The sequence below is a fragment of the Triturus cristatus genome, chromosome 12 (assembly GCF_964204655.1).
Source record: "Triturus cristatus chromosome 12, aTriCri1.1, whole genome shotgun sequence".
In the NCBI taxonomy this organism is placed as follows: Eukaryota; Metazoa; Chordata; class Amphibia; order Caudata; family Salamandridae; genus Triturus; species Triturus cristatus.
In genome coordinates this window covers 61,147,670-61,160,473 of record NC_140595.1, presented here as the reverse complement: position 1 = coordinate 61,160,473, position 12,804 = coordinate 61,147,670, and the positions used below count along the sequence as shown (strand labels likewise).

At 44.9% G+C, this 12,804-nt stretch overlaps 1 protein-coding gene across 2 annotated transcripts in view; it reads right to left on the bottom strand.

Annotated features, from left to right (window-relative positions):
- The window catches only part of SCAMP4 (secretory carrier membrane protein 4), a 72,660-nt gene that overhangs the window by 28,459 nt on the left and 31,397 nt on the right, over window positions 1-12,804 (bottom strand). The gene's annotated exons all lie outside the window — the stretch shown is intronic.

The following is a 12,804-nucleotide window of genomic DNA, read 5'->3' as shown; positions in this document are numbered from 1 at the left end:
ACCATCTGATCCCGGTCCTCAGAAGAAAACTAGTCGGACTTGTGACTTTGCCCCAGGCAGCCATTAAACTTGTGACCACCAGCGTCGAGCTCAGTCCAAAGAGGGGGGACAATCTGGGAGCAAATAAAACAAGACAAGCCCGGCGGAGCGTGGCGCGCGCGCTTGGCGGGGGCGGGGAGCGCATTCCAGGCAGGGGAGCGGACCCTTTGAAGTAGGATGCCAAACGGATTGCATGGCGGCACGATGCACGCGATTGTGCGCGTACTCGCCATGCAATCCGCTTTTGGGAGCACTTTTGGGAGCCCCTTTACAAGAGTCTCGCTGAGCGATCGCTTACGCGATAGCCTGCGAGACCTAAAAAGGGTAGATACTTTTTTCATTAGAAGATTTATGACCAGCAGTCCAAAGACAGCCGGGTCCCAGAAGAACTACATCAATGACAACTGTATATATCTAGTGTGAGATTCCCAAACATGAAGGCATAAAGAGAGTGCTCAGGAGGGGATATTCGATGGCTGCCCGACAGTCCATCTTAATAGCCTGTTCGAATATGCATAAAAGAGCCGGCGATGACGGAATAAGCGCCAGGGCCGGTGCTAGGCATGGTCAGCGTGGGCAGCTGCCCAGGGCCCCGTGCCTTCTCACAGCTGTGGGGCCTCGCACCTTTAAAGACATCACAACTTCTAGGCCCTGGGGGCCCCCTGAGTGTTTATAGATTTTCTTTTTTATATCAATCTCCCCTGCTGGCCCGTCTCTGTGGGCCTAATAGCTGCATCAGCATGTTGATGACAGCAATCAGACAAGTCATTTAAGTGCCCTTGCCTGTGAAGTGGCCCTGCCCATGTATGAATAAAAGACAGAATATCCTGCAGGGGCACAGCAAAGGATAGAGTGGCGATGGCGGCGCTTCACAATGGAAACTGCTCACAGAGGACAAGTGGAAAGGAAGCAGAGAGGCCAATGAAAGAGGCAAGACAAATGGAGGGGGAGGAGCAGATAGGTGTGCGCACGGCATTGAGACAAGAGGTGCACGCAGACGAACAGAAACCGCATGCAAAAGTGGAGGCAGCAGGGTTTAAAGTGTGCTGGGTCACTCAAGTCTTAGACCCGATAGTAAATTAAAATGGACATTGAAAAGGGGCCCTATATTCATGTCCTTAAGTTTGCCTGCAAGAACATTGATCCAGTGTCTGCACAATGAATGAAAGTTCTGAAAAGTAGGTGATGAGACGGGCCTGCATTTTTGCCCTCGCCCTGAGGGGGAAAAAAAATCTTACTCTGCAGCAGGGCCACCCTTCACTGCCTTCGATGCAACTTCAAAAAGACTCGCTATAATTCTTTCAGTCTCATCATTTCAGAACTGGAGCATTTTCAACATTATATACAAGGAAGCCGCAGATGTTGCTTATTCATCTTATGCAACTAATAACCACTGACAAAGCCAATAGTCCTGGCTTGTTCTAGGTGTAATTTTACTTGTTGTGATATTTATCTGGATGCAATAACAGGTTTTTTCATCCCACTTGAAGCCCTGCTGTCAGGTCAGTATGAGGGCTGTTTATTTGGCTAGTTGTTGACTTGCTGTATGGTCAAGTGAGCCGGTTTTTAACTGTTGGTTTTTATGATATTAAATCAAACATTGCCTGCAGCAAACTCAAATCAGTGCAGTCTTCCATTCCTCACAACAAACTTACACAGCAGGTCTTTACAAGTTGAAAACTGCGCTAGTTTGCAAACATGGGACACTTTTGTTAGCTAACTAACTCACTGATGGGGGGCCCCTTTTATTTTGGTACATGGGCCTATTTTCTGCCCCAGTCTGATGCTGCATGTCAGGCAGGGCCACTGGAATTAGGAGATTGTGCGGTGGCGGCGATTTCTGCATAATTATGCATTTGACACATTTGCCACATAATCCATCAGCTGCTGCATAATCTACAGATTTTAACAACAAAATTACTTTCTATCTCAAACGGTTCAAAAGTTACTAAAAATGCAGAGAGACATCTTGCCGCATGTGGGAAGGCCCTTTGAAAAGCTGGAATAGTCAACTTTCTGTTTCTCACTGATAAATTTGGGTGTTAAATTGGTACTAATGGGGTGCAACCAGTACCCAAACAGTGTTACCAAGTTTACAAATGGCAATAAAATGAAGTAATACTATTTCCAAATGTGCCGGATTATGCCGCATAATTTGCCTTTTCTTGCCATATAATTTACTCACCCTGCCACATAATTTAACCCTCTCCTGCCACATAATTCCAGTGGCCTTGCTGTTAGGGTAATCCATGGCAGTAATTTTGTTCCTGTTTATATTTCCCATGCTTTACTGAATCTTGCATTCCGCAAGAGTGCTAGCTATTTCCAGCATGTGTGTTTGTGTATTTTATTTCCCAGCATATGACTCTTGGATGATGAACCCTTTGTACTGAGTCGCCTCCAGGTGTTTATAACAGGCTACAGTTGAGCACTTTGGAGTTGAGGCTGCGGGCAGTACACCTTTCACACTGTGCCTGTCTGTGGGACAAACAGGTGTTCAGATTACATGATCATTCAAAATATGGCCTCTCTGCGGAGCACAAAGAGCAATGGTCCTGCATTGCAGTTGTGATCCTATGCAAACGTGTGGGAAGGAGCTACTTACTGGTCAGAACAACAAGGTGAAAGTAAAATCATTTATGGTAGTCGCTCATTTAGCTTAAACTGCTAACAACCATTGACAAAACCCAGTCCGGCCGCGGCTCCGTTTTGTCAATGGTTGTTAGTTGTTAACTGTGTGTAATTTTAATTTAAAGGGAAAAAAAAATAACTTTCTTAGCCGGCCCGATCCGATCCCGCGTCGTATCTGCTTAGGGGCCTCACATGTTCCTATTCTGCCCGGGGCCCCACATATCCTAGGACCGGCCCTGATCAGCGTGAAGGGTGGAATCCATAATTAATCTGGTTTTAAACCATTATAGGCATCGGAAGGAGTTTCGCTGGTGCAGAGGAAGACGTCAACCCATGAAACTCTGGTGTGGACTACTCTTGATGGGTTTGCCTTGGTGTAGAGGAACAAAAAACATACCTCACCAAAAGATTTATTTAGTTTTAAAACCTGGGGCGAGTAGGATTTTTACTTAAAGTCCACAGAAACCTGCAGAGCAGAAAGGGAGTTTTAAAAAAATGCTCCTGACCATTTTCTTATGACCAAGTTAAAAGGTTCCCCGCTATATGTGTCGGCGTAGAACGCAATCTTTATTCATGGTCTTACTAGCGCAGCATAGAGGGCAGGAGGAGCTTTTTAAATCCTAAAGTACAATTTAAAATGGAAAAAAACAGGAGTTGGCCAACTATGCTTATATGTTATGTACAAGAACAGATGAAAACCTTTCGTGGGCAAATACGGAAGGTAATCTTTCTTCAGTGGCTAAAGTCCAACAGGCAGGAGGTTTTTTATTGCTGAAATACTGCACTGTCGTGTGGGTGTGCCATCCGTCGTAGGGCTTGAGAAATGGAAAATCTCCAGAGTTCGGTTTAGAGTTTGTGTGAGGTTCTGGAGTACCAAGTGCAAGAATATATTTAAGGGCTACCCAAATTTCCTTTGTATGTTTGCAAATACAAGCATGTGAAGTGTTTGGAGTTTGTTCAGAACAATATGCATGCACAACAGCTGCTGTACAGATAAACTTCTGTCTGAGCTCTTCAGGAGGAGATGTCGCAATTCGTATGCGATCTAACCTGCGTTGCGGTCTGTCCCAACAAAAACGCCACTGGTCCGGTGTACGTGACACTATAACAATGGGAGCCAAAATAAACCGATCCAACCCTCCTGGTCTCCCAACTGAACCTTCATCCAACAGACAGTTAATTATACAGAGAAGGAACTCTGCTACTTATTTCTAACCACGGAAACTGAAACATGATAAGACAGGTTTCTTTCCTGCCAAAGCGGAAAAGCTTTTAGTAGCTGGGGGAGGGTACATATCAAGAAAAACATGACATGCTAGAGTTTGCTAGAATTTAAAACTCACCAAGGCACAGGGAATCTTTTGGGCCTATTGCAAAGACCAAAGGTCCATCAATGGTCTTGTGGTCATGGCACACAGGAGTTCTATGGGGGTTGCCAGTGCTTAGTTTCGGTCTGTGGCTCAGGGTGGCAGGCATCAGAATACATCTGTTTGAAGAGGATGTATCTTCCATCATCAGACTTTGACCCAGAGGGAAAAGAGAAGAAGAAACGAGTGAAACAAGGAGGAAGAGAATAGGAAAGCAATGTTTCTTCAAGGCCCAACGTGGAGGCAGCTCCTTCAAGCTGTGGAGTGCCTTGCCACTTGACGTTCGCAGGGCTCAGTCAGTTGCCATCTTTAAACGAGTGTTAAAAATGTGGCTGTTTGACACAGATTAAGTCCCCGATGACTCTGTGTGATATCAGTCTTCGCTTTGAGCGCCGGAACGCTTCGGTTGAAGGCGCTGTGCATTTCACAAATGCATTTTGATTGATTGAATGTGTCAAAGGGAGAAAGTAGTAGCTTTATCTGCCTGCAAGAGGCAGATAAAGAGACAAGAAGTGAAGGGTGGTGGAGAAAAGAGGCAGGAGGTGGATTCAAGACTAGGGAGCCAGGGTAGCTAACAACCACCGTGGGCTTCAAAGAAAACATTTGGACCTCTGCATGTATTTTTGCATTTGTTTATTTACGAATGAAAGACTGTGGATAGTATCCAAACTTCAAATATAAGGGCGGCGCGCCACCAGCATTAGTGCTTGCCATTCACGCGCCAGTCTGATTGATTGGCAGAGTTCTGACTGTCATTACCAGCCCCTATGGGGCAGAAACTATCTCCTCGGACCAAGTTCTAAAAACCGCCTTAGCGAGAAAGAATTGTTCGGTTATATTCCAAACTGCTGAAATGTCGGTGTCCATCTGCGTCTGTTCAACTAGGTTCCGTAATTGGATTGAGCTCCGTTTCGAAGACTGCGCATGCAAGAGATGGAACAATTGAATTATTGAGATGCTAAGGGTGACGCCCAGGGACATCATGCGAAAGTTCTAACCTAACAGAGCTGTCTAGCGTCAGGGAGTTAGTTCGGCGCGGTCATAAAGCTCCTACGACCACAAGGAAAATACAGTTCTTATCTATGATACCTAAGGCCAGGGTGATGCTCTTTTCTAGCAATAAACGACACACAGGGAGGGATAAATTATATTCTATAACAAAGACTCTAAGAGAAAGTTGCCAGTATTTAATTACCACGAAGCCAAAGGTTAGTTCAGTTGTAATATGAAGAAAAGTTTTTAAGAGTAGTAGTGACTCTTGTAGAGTTTTTGCACAACATTCTTGGCTTGCAGACTGTACAACATGCATAGAGAAGTACAAGACCAAAAACACACACAAGGAGAGTAAAGAGCCATGTTTTCAGATTCTTTTTGAATTGGAGGTACCTTAATGACAAGTTCAAATCGTATGGGAGCCAGATTCACAAGGTCACAGCCATGGCATAAAAGAAACAGTCTATGCCATACTAACATCAGAACCAAGGAATACCAATTAGAGTGAAGAGGAGGCCTTCAGCCTCCCTATAAATGTTCTGCAATGTAACACATTGTACTGTGAAGCGAAGTCTGTGGCCGACCAGAAGCCAATGTAGTGTCAGAAGAAATAGTGAAGCACGACCAAACCGCCGACTCCCATCAGGAGACAAAGGGGCTCTGTGCTATGCAAAGCGGTGAACGCAATGGCTTGTCAACAAGCTGAAGTGTGTTGCTGCAAACAAATGGACGGAATGCTGACAATGCAAACATTCTTCCCCATTCAAAAGATCTGGGTTAAATCCATCGTTCTTTTGCCCACTACGCCACCCCAGTTTGGACCCGGCCATATGCAAATCAGTCTTGACCCTGTGCCCCATGGGAACAGTCCAGCCCAAACTGCCAGGCCGTCGTGCAACCAGGACCAAAGGTGTTATTGAAATATTCCTACCTTCATCCAGGCACACACACAACCCCTGTAAGTCTGACCAGAACATGTGTGGCATTGACATACATTTAGAAGACAAACCCATGAGACCGGACGAGGTATACCAAACGCTCAAGAAAGGTGTTAAAAGGGCCATCCAGTGATCTCAGCATCTCAAACAGTTCAAAAGATGAAAGGCAAAGCGTCTGTCGCCAAGTTTCTAAGAATGTTAGAGTCAGGGGCAGTTTCATTCTGAGATGTAATATTCTTTCTTAGCCCAAAGCAAATGGATGAAATCAGGTTTTTCTGGAGGACGCTATCATATTACAAAAATATCAGTGCGGCTATATAAGCATTTAGATAACGGTTCAACCAAATAGGTCAAGACAAGAATCCCTTGTTATGCGTTCGACCTAATTCTCTCTGCTGCATTCATCTAGCAATTTCACGAATATAAGCAAATTGTTTCCGTGCTGAGGGCAGGTTGCTACAGAACTGTGGTATACTAAGAATGGTAGTGTGCAGTATAATCTAGAATACCATTTGACAACTTCGGGTTGTCGTTTTTTCCATTGAATATTACATGAAATCGTATTTTAGAGTTTCATTGTACCTAGATTAATACATTACATACACACGTTCCGTTTGCTAAACAGCATTATAATTGCCACCATAAAACAATGCCTGCAGGTTACAAGGTTGCTTAATTCTGGGTAAATCCAAGTAAACTAGATCCAATAACATCGGCTTTGAAAGAAATTTACTTAGTATTATTACATGCAGGAAACAAATTAAGACATTTGGCCAGTATCTACAAATCCTAGGAAGACAAAGGGCCCGAGTACAAAAATCTGACCTGTGATGTAATCTGATACTCGTGAAAAGAGCTGTAATGCCCTTAGGCCAAGTCTGAACTAAATAGAACTACAAAAAAATGACTGTCTTCTACCTACACCCATCCAATGGTTTTGTATCCTATACTGTGCCATGGGGTTAGTTCAGACTGCTGGGTTTCACTGTTAGGGCTTGGCACAGAGCCCTGCATCCAATGGCGGCTGACAGGGAATATGGGGGTGTGGGGGCAATATCGAGGGGGGAAGGGTGGGTCAAAAACCGAACTAATATAAAATAAAAACACTTACCTTTTGATGGCCGCTGTCTCTCCCCCGTCTCTCCTCTTCCTGGCGAGACCCAGAAGGAGGAAGCACTCAGGCACACATGCAGTGTTGTGATTGGGCTGAGCGCCGTGGTTCGGCGCTCAGACAGGGACTACGGGCCTGTACATGTTCTTCACCAGGCTGTGCATTACAGCCTGGTGGGTACATGCAAAGTGCACATGACTGTTTGGCCGGCCCAAGATCACACAGTCATGCGCACTTACAGTGTGCCCACCACTTCTCCTCCTGAGACCCCAGCCTCACCCAGCCCAAACCCAGCCCTGCAACTACAAAAAATTAAATGATAATAATGCAGTTAATATCATTTTCTTTTCTCCTTTTTTCACCGCTCTGAGAGTAGTGGGGGGACGCTCCTCCGCCTCAGCGGAGGAGCTGCCCCAGCCTGCATCCATCGTTGGATGGTGTGGAATTCTGAGACTCTGGGTCTAAACAGAAGGTCCTGGTTGGGCATGCTTTACAAGCAGCTTACGGCTAGAACCACTGAAATAAAAGGAATGTGTTGTGTACCAGACGATGTCCTGTTCCAATGAAGAAACTTTTTGAAGCAGCCACTTCGACACATCCAGGGAAGCAGCAACAACAGACCTACCCCGGAGTCAAAATCAGAGGAGATAAACGTAGGCGGCAAAGCTGGCAAGTTTCAAACATCGGATCTTTTTAGAGTTCCCCCCGTCAGCGACCTACCGAGTCTTCCTTCCTTAAAGAAAAAGTGAACATGTCCTTCTTGGATGTGGAATTTACTCCTATACTCTTAACTAAATCTAGACCACGGATCGCTAGACAGGAAGTATCTGAAAGGCCAATGCCACCCCACAGCTACAGAGGGCTTAGACTATGGAAAAAACACCTGTCCCGCTAATCGCACTCTTGCCCAAAAATTAATAACTGGCCACTGTAATACAAAATAGGTACACAGAGTGTAGCGAGGAGGCTGCGAGGCTATATGTTGTCTCTTTTCAAAACAAACAAATACGCTCCAGCTACACGGATGTGTGATCTTTAATGAGTTTACATTCGTCAAACCTAGGCGGTTATTTAGTCATGATAATATTGTGAAAAATTTAGATAATTTACTCAGATTTTGCGAGAATACTTGATGGCCTGGTTGAATCAGACATTAGCCATCAGCAGGCCAGGCAGATGTTATATCAGGATCTGCAGCAGACAGCCTTTCTGTCTACGCGGGCATCTGACATCGCCCTCGTTTCCTGACCCCAGGCCGAAGACAATGAAAGGAAAAATTGAAAGATGTAGACTTGTATAATATGTTGCATGTTGACTCAGCATATTCCAGGGAACAGTGATACAAAGAGATAAATTGAGTCACCAAAGGAAAAGTAAAAGGAAACTGGGTTACAGGAAATTACACACAGGAAGCTTTGGTAAAAGACACCACTTGTGTGACATGAATCTGAACTATTATCCTATTTCATGTAACCAATAAAAGAAAAACAAAACTGAAGAGACAGGAAAAACACAAGAAAGAGGGTGAATGCGTTCACTTGTCGTTAATTTCAGGGATTTAACATTTTCCTTCATATGGGCCAGCAAATGTTTAGTAAAGAAACTCATACACATGAATACAGAAGTCAGCCAGGGGCACAAGCTTCATTAGTCGAACAGGAGCTGGCGAGCAAAGCCAGACTGTAAGTGAGTAGAGAAAAACCAACAGAATGCACCAGAGGAAAACACGCAGGATAAGAACAGAGGCAGCTGATGAGGATCAGAGAAAAACAAAACCACACACACCAGAGGAAGTGCTTGGGACAGAGGAAGGCACCGGAGGAAAAAGTATGCGGAAGGGAGCATGCACAAACAGGCTCGCTGGGCGAGAGTCTGGCTTCCTGGTGCAAAGTCTCATACACTGTGAGTATGCTGTGAGCCTCACTTCTTACAGCATGGACTCACTCATCTGTTGACATTTGCAAACCTTGGTGCCCAGTCTAACACACACCATGGAAATATCATGGCATGTTTTACTTATTAACGTATACGCCGAGAGTCTCACATTTACATGTGTAGTCTCCCGTGCTTAATTTGTAAAAAAAGAATAAGTGCCCGGACTCTCGTCAGGAGGCAACTGCAGCTTGTACCACAAATTGCCCCTGCCATGCTGCAATGATAGTAACAACACAACTACTAATCATCACACTCCTACAAGTGTAACAATTCGGACTATTTCAGGCCCCCAAAGCTATAAGAATGGCATGTGCGGCAGGTAATAGTAATTTTTAATGTATATTGAATTAATACTTGACTGCTGTTGTGGTAATCTATAAATTAGCCAGACAATGCCACTTTGTGGCAGACTGCCAAAAGTGCTGACAATTAAGTGCCGGTGCCGAGCACTGGAAACAACAGGCTCAAATTAAGCACTGGTAGTCTGTCTCCCTACAATAGGTGATTGTCCCATGGCTTAGATGCAAGTTTAGTCATTGGATTAGAGGCTCACATTACCATGGTGGTCAGTTTTAATCACTGGTACAAATTCGAGGAAGAGAGAATTTCCCATTGGGGGAAAGGGGGGGGGATTCCTACGCCTTTGAGTAGTGTCACTCATTGGGTGCACGTTTTGCTTATCAGGACTACAATCTAACCCACTCAGTGTGACATATTCCCCTTGGAGCAGTCTCATTCACTGGGTGCGAGTATCACTTCTTGGTACCCAGACCTACTACTCAGCAACAGATCCACAACCTTTAACAGGGTCTTGTATCAAAGGTTGACCAGTGATATGACGAGGCAATCTTCCGAAGTACCTAGGGCAGCGTTGTAAAGCCATTTCTACTTGGATGGGGAACCATGCCTTCTACTGTTTCTCTGCTTCTGGGGTAAGAACTCCTGATTACAGAGAGGCAGAGAGTGGTGAGATAAAAAGACTTCATTGAGGAATACAGTGAGCAATGGGGGACAGGTGACTGTGGTATAAAGGAAGAGGTGGTAACCTATGCCAAGGCAGATGAGAACGGCAGGAAATGGCGGGTTTAGCGGGGGGGGGGGGGCATTGGAAAAAAAAAACTTCTGGTCTAGTTCTGGAGTAACAATGTGTTGACTTTGAGGTGATGGAATAGAAAAGTGACCCTAGAAACAGGGAGCAGGATTGTGTGTGGGAGAAGGTTGCAAGGGAAAATAACAAGCACTGGCAAAGTCAATGGGTCTGACTTTAATTTGCTAATGCTTGGGACCAGCATTTAAGCATTTTTATTTACGTGTGCTAGCTCGCTAAAGAAAGGGCTATTGGCTTTTGCAGCAGTTGTTTTGGGGGTGAAACAAACAAAGTAGAAAAATAGATAAGAGCAAGAGGGAGACACACAATTATAAAACTCATACAAGGAAAAGACAACCAGAATTAGGCCTAGAATTAAATGTCAATAGGAAAGACACTGAAGGGAAAAAACACAAAGGGTAAGGCAAACAGGAAAAACATGTGCTGACTTCACACTGAAACATTAACAAGCATTTGCAATGCAATCGGTCTCGCCTTTACCCTTATAAGTATTTATATATGCAGCACATTATTGTGGGTACAGCAACAGTTACTGTTCTACTGTGCATGCATAGCCCCCTATTTGCAGCTTAATTTGCATCTTCAAACAAATGCACTTGGTTCTACAGAAAATAAAGTAAAATGGATTAAAAGCAAATACGTGTGCATAAACGCTGTACCAAAGATGGTGTAAAAAAAAGGATGAACTGGACGCGTTTCAGCTGTTGATTACTGTACTCAGCCATTTAACTAGCCACATTTTATTTAACAGCTGCAGGACCCGAATAATTCTGCCCTGCATGCCTTGTGAGCAGGATTAAGCAAGAGCATTAACAACCGAGCTGTGGTGGTGCGGGGGGGGGGGGTCATGGAAGCCAGCAAGGCAAGGTGCGCCAGCCAATGCAGGAACCTGGTCCATCAAGCGGAGGTGGCAACTTGAACCATGCAGCAGTCCTTGTGCGAATTGATGCACAAATGCATGCACTGAGGGGATGTGTGATATTTGGAATAAAAGGGAGTTCAATGGCTATTGATTTACAAGATGGTTTGAGTAAACAAAATTCGGAGTACACTTTTTTTCAATATCAAATTGATGTGACCCCAAAGCATCTAGAGCTACCTTACTGCTGGTGGTTAAACTTCCACGCAAAAACATATGAGGGTGTACTAATCAGGGCCGGACTGGCCGTAGCAGGCACCGGGCATTTCCCTGGTGGGCCAGAGAGGTGGGGGCCGGTTTTGTGCCTGTGGGGACTGGTTTTGTTACAGGGAGCCGGTTTTGCAGCAGTGCTGCAATATCGGCCCCTTGTAACAAAAGAGCGGTGCGTTTCACTAGCACCCCACATACCCTGCCCTCAAAACCAGTCAGGTAGCAGTCGCCAGGACTGGTTGCTGTTCTCAATCCGGCCCTGGTACTAATGGAACAAACAATGTTGCCTAGAGATGTGGTAATAGACTTTTGAACAAATTGCAAAACGCAGCATGGCAGGTAGCTTTCTAAGTAAAGGGTGGGGTAAGAAATGAAATGTTAACTGTCAACAAACATGTAATTTGTCATCGGATTCTTGGTGTACCGTTTGACAGCATATTAGACGTTACAAAAATATTTCTGATGGGTAAAGCTTTAATTATATTTAGTTGTAAATGTTGCCAATAAAGTTTGTTTCTATGCAATCAGTCGCATGATAGTCCTCTGTCTGGGATTGTTCTGGCCCACGTTTTCCGAGTTTCTTTGTTGAACATCAAGCCTTTTCTTGGAGACCAGGCTGAGGCCGGCAGAGCTGTGCTCCACATAGGTTTTCCCCAGACTGCACTCCTGGGGGCTGTAGTATGCATTTTATAGCACCTTTGCAGGGTTTTGGTTAAAGTTCAGAAGGTGCCCTTGTGCTATAATATTCGATTTGAAGTCTACCTAATGAACTTCATGGCCCTGTTCTCTCTCACCCTGTGTATCTGTTGGAGCAGATAAAGGTCGTAGTTGGTAAAGGGGCTACGAGAAGCCAGGCTCTCTTTTCATATGCAAGGTTTCAAACGGCTAGCAGCTGGTTTAGAGATCGTTATCCATATAAAATCACTTGATGCCAGTGTTAAATCTGCAACCATCATGGTAACCGGTTGAGTTACCGCTACTGTACTTCAAGACAGCAGTGCTAATACCACCAAGGGGCGCAATTTGGTACTCTGAATATTTGGCATTCCTCAGTCCCTTTCAGCTGCCAGGGAGTGAGAAGAGGCAGCTCGTGCGTCCTGCGGGGCATTAGCATGCAATTCGCAGCATTGCCGTGTAGAATCAGATAAGTGAGATAGGGACACAGAGAGCAGTGTTACAGGGTTGACCAAGGGATGATATGAGTGGGAGGGGCAATGTGACTGGGTGTCGCGGTGAGCGGTCGACAGGAGGCGGGCAATCTGGGAACAGAGGGAGATGTTGATATGGGGGATAAGATAAAATGTGGCACTCACATGCCCAGTGTTTAAAGCATACCTGGCTGACAGCGGGCTTGGGTTCATATTCAGCCTGTGATTCACGGCAAATTACCTAAAGTCCTCATGCTTAACAAACAAGCTAAACATAGCCAATCACCCATGAAAAATATACGCTCAGAGTTGCAAACTGTCCCATTTTTGCAGGGACAGTCACGGCAAGTTGGAGGCTGTCCCAGGTAATATTGTTGCAGAAACTGTTCCTCTTTATTACATAAA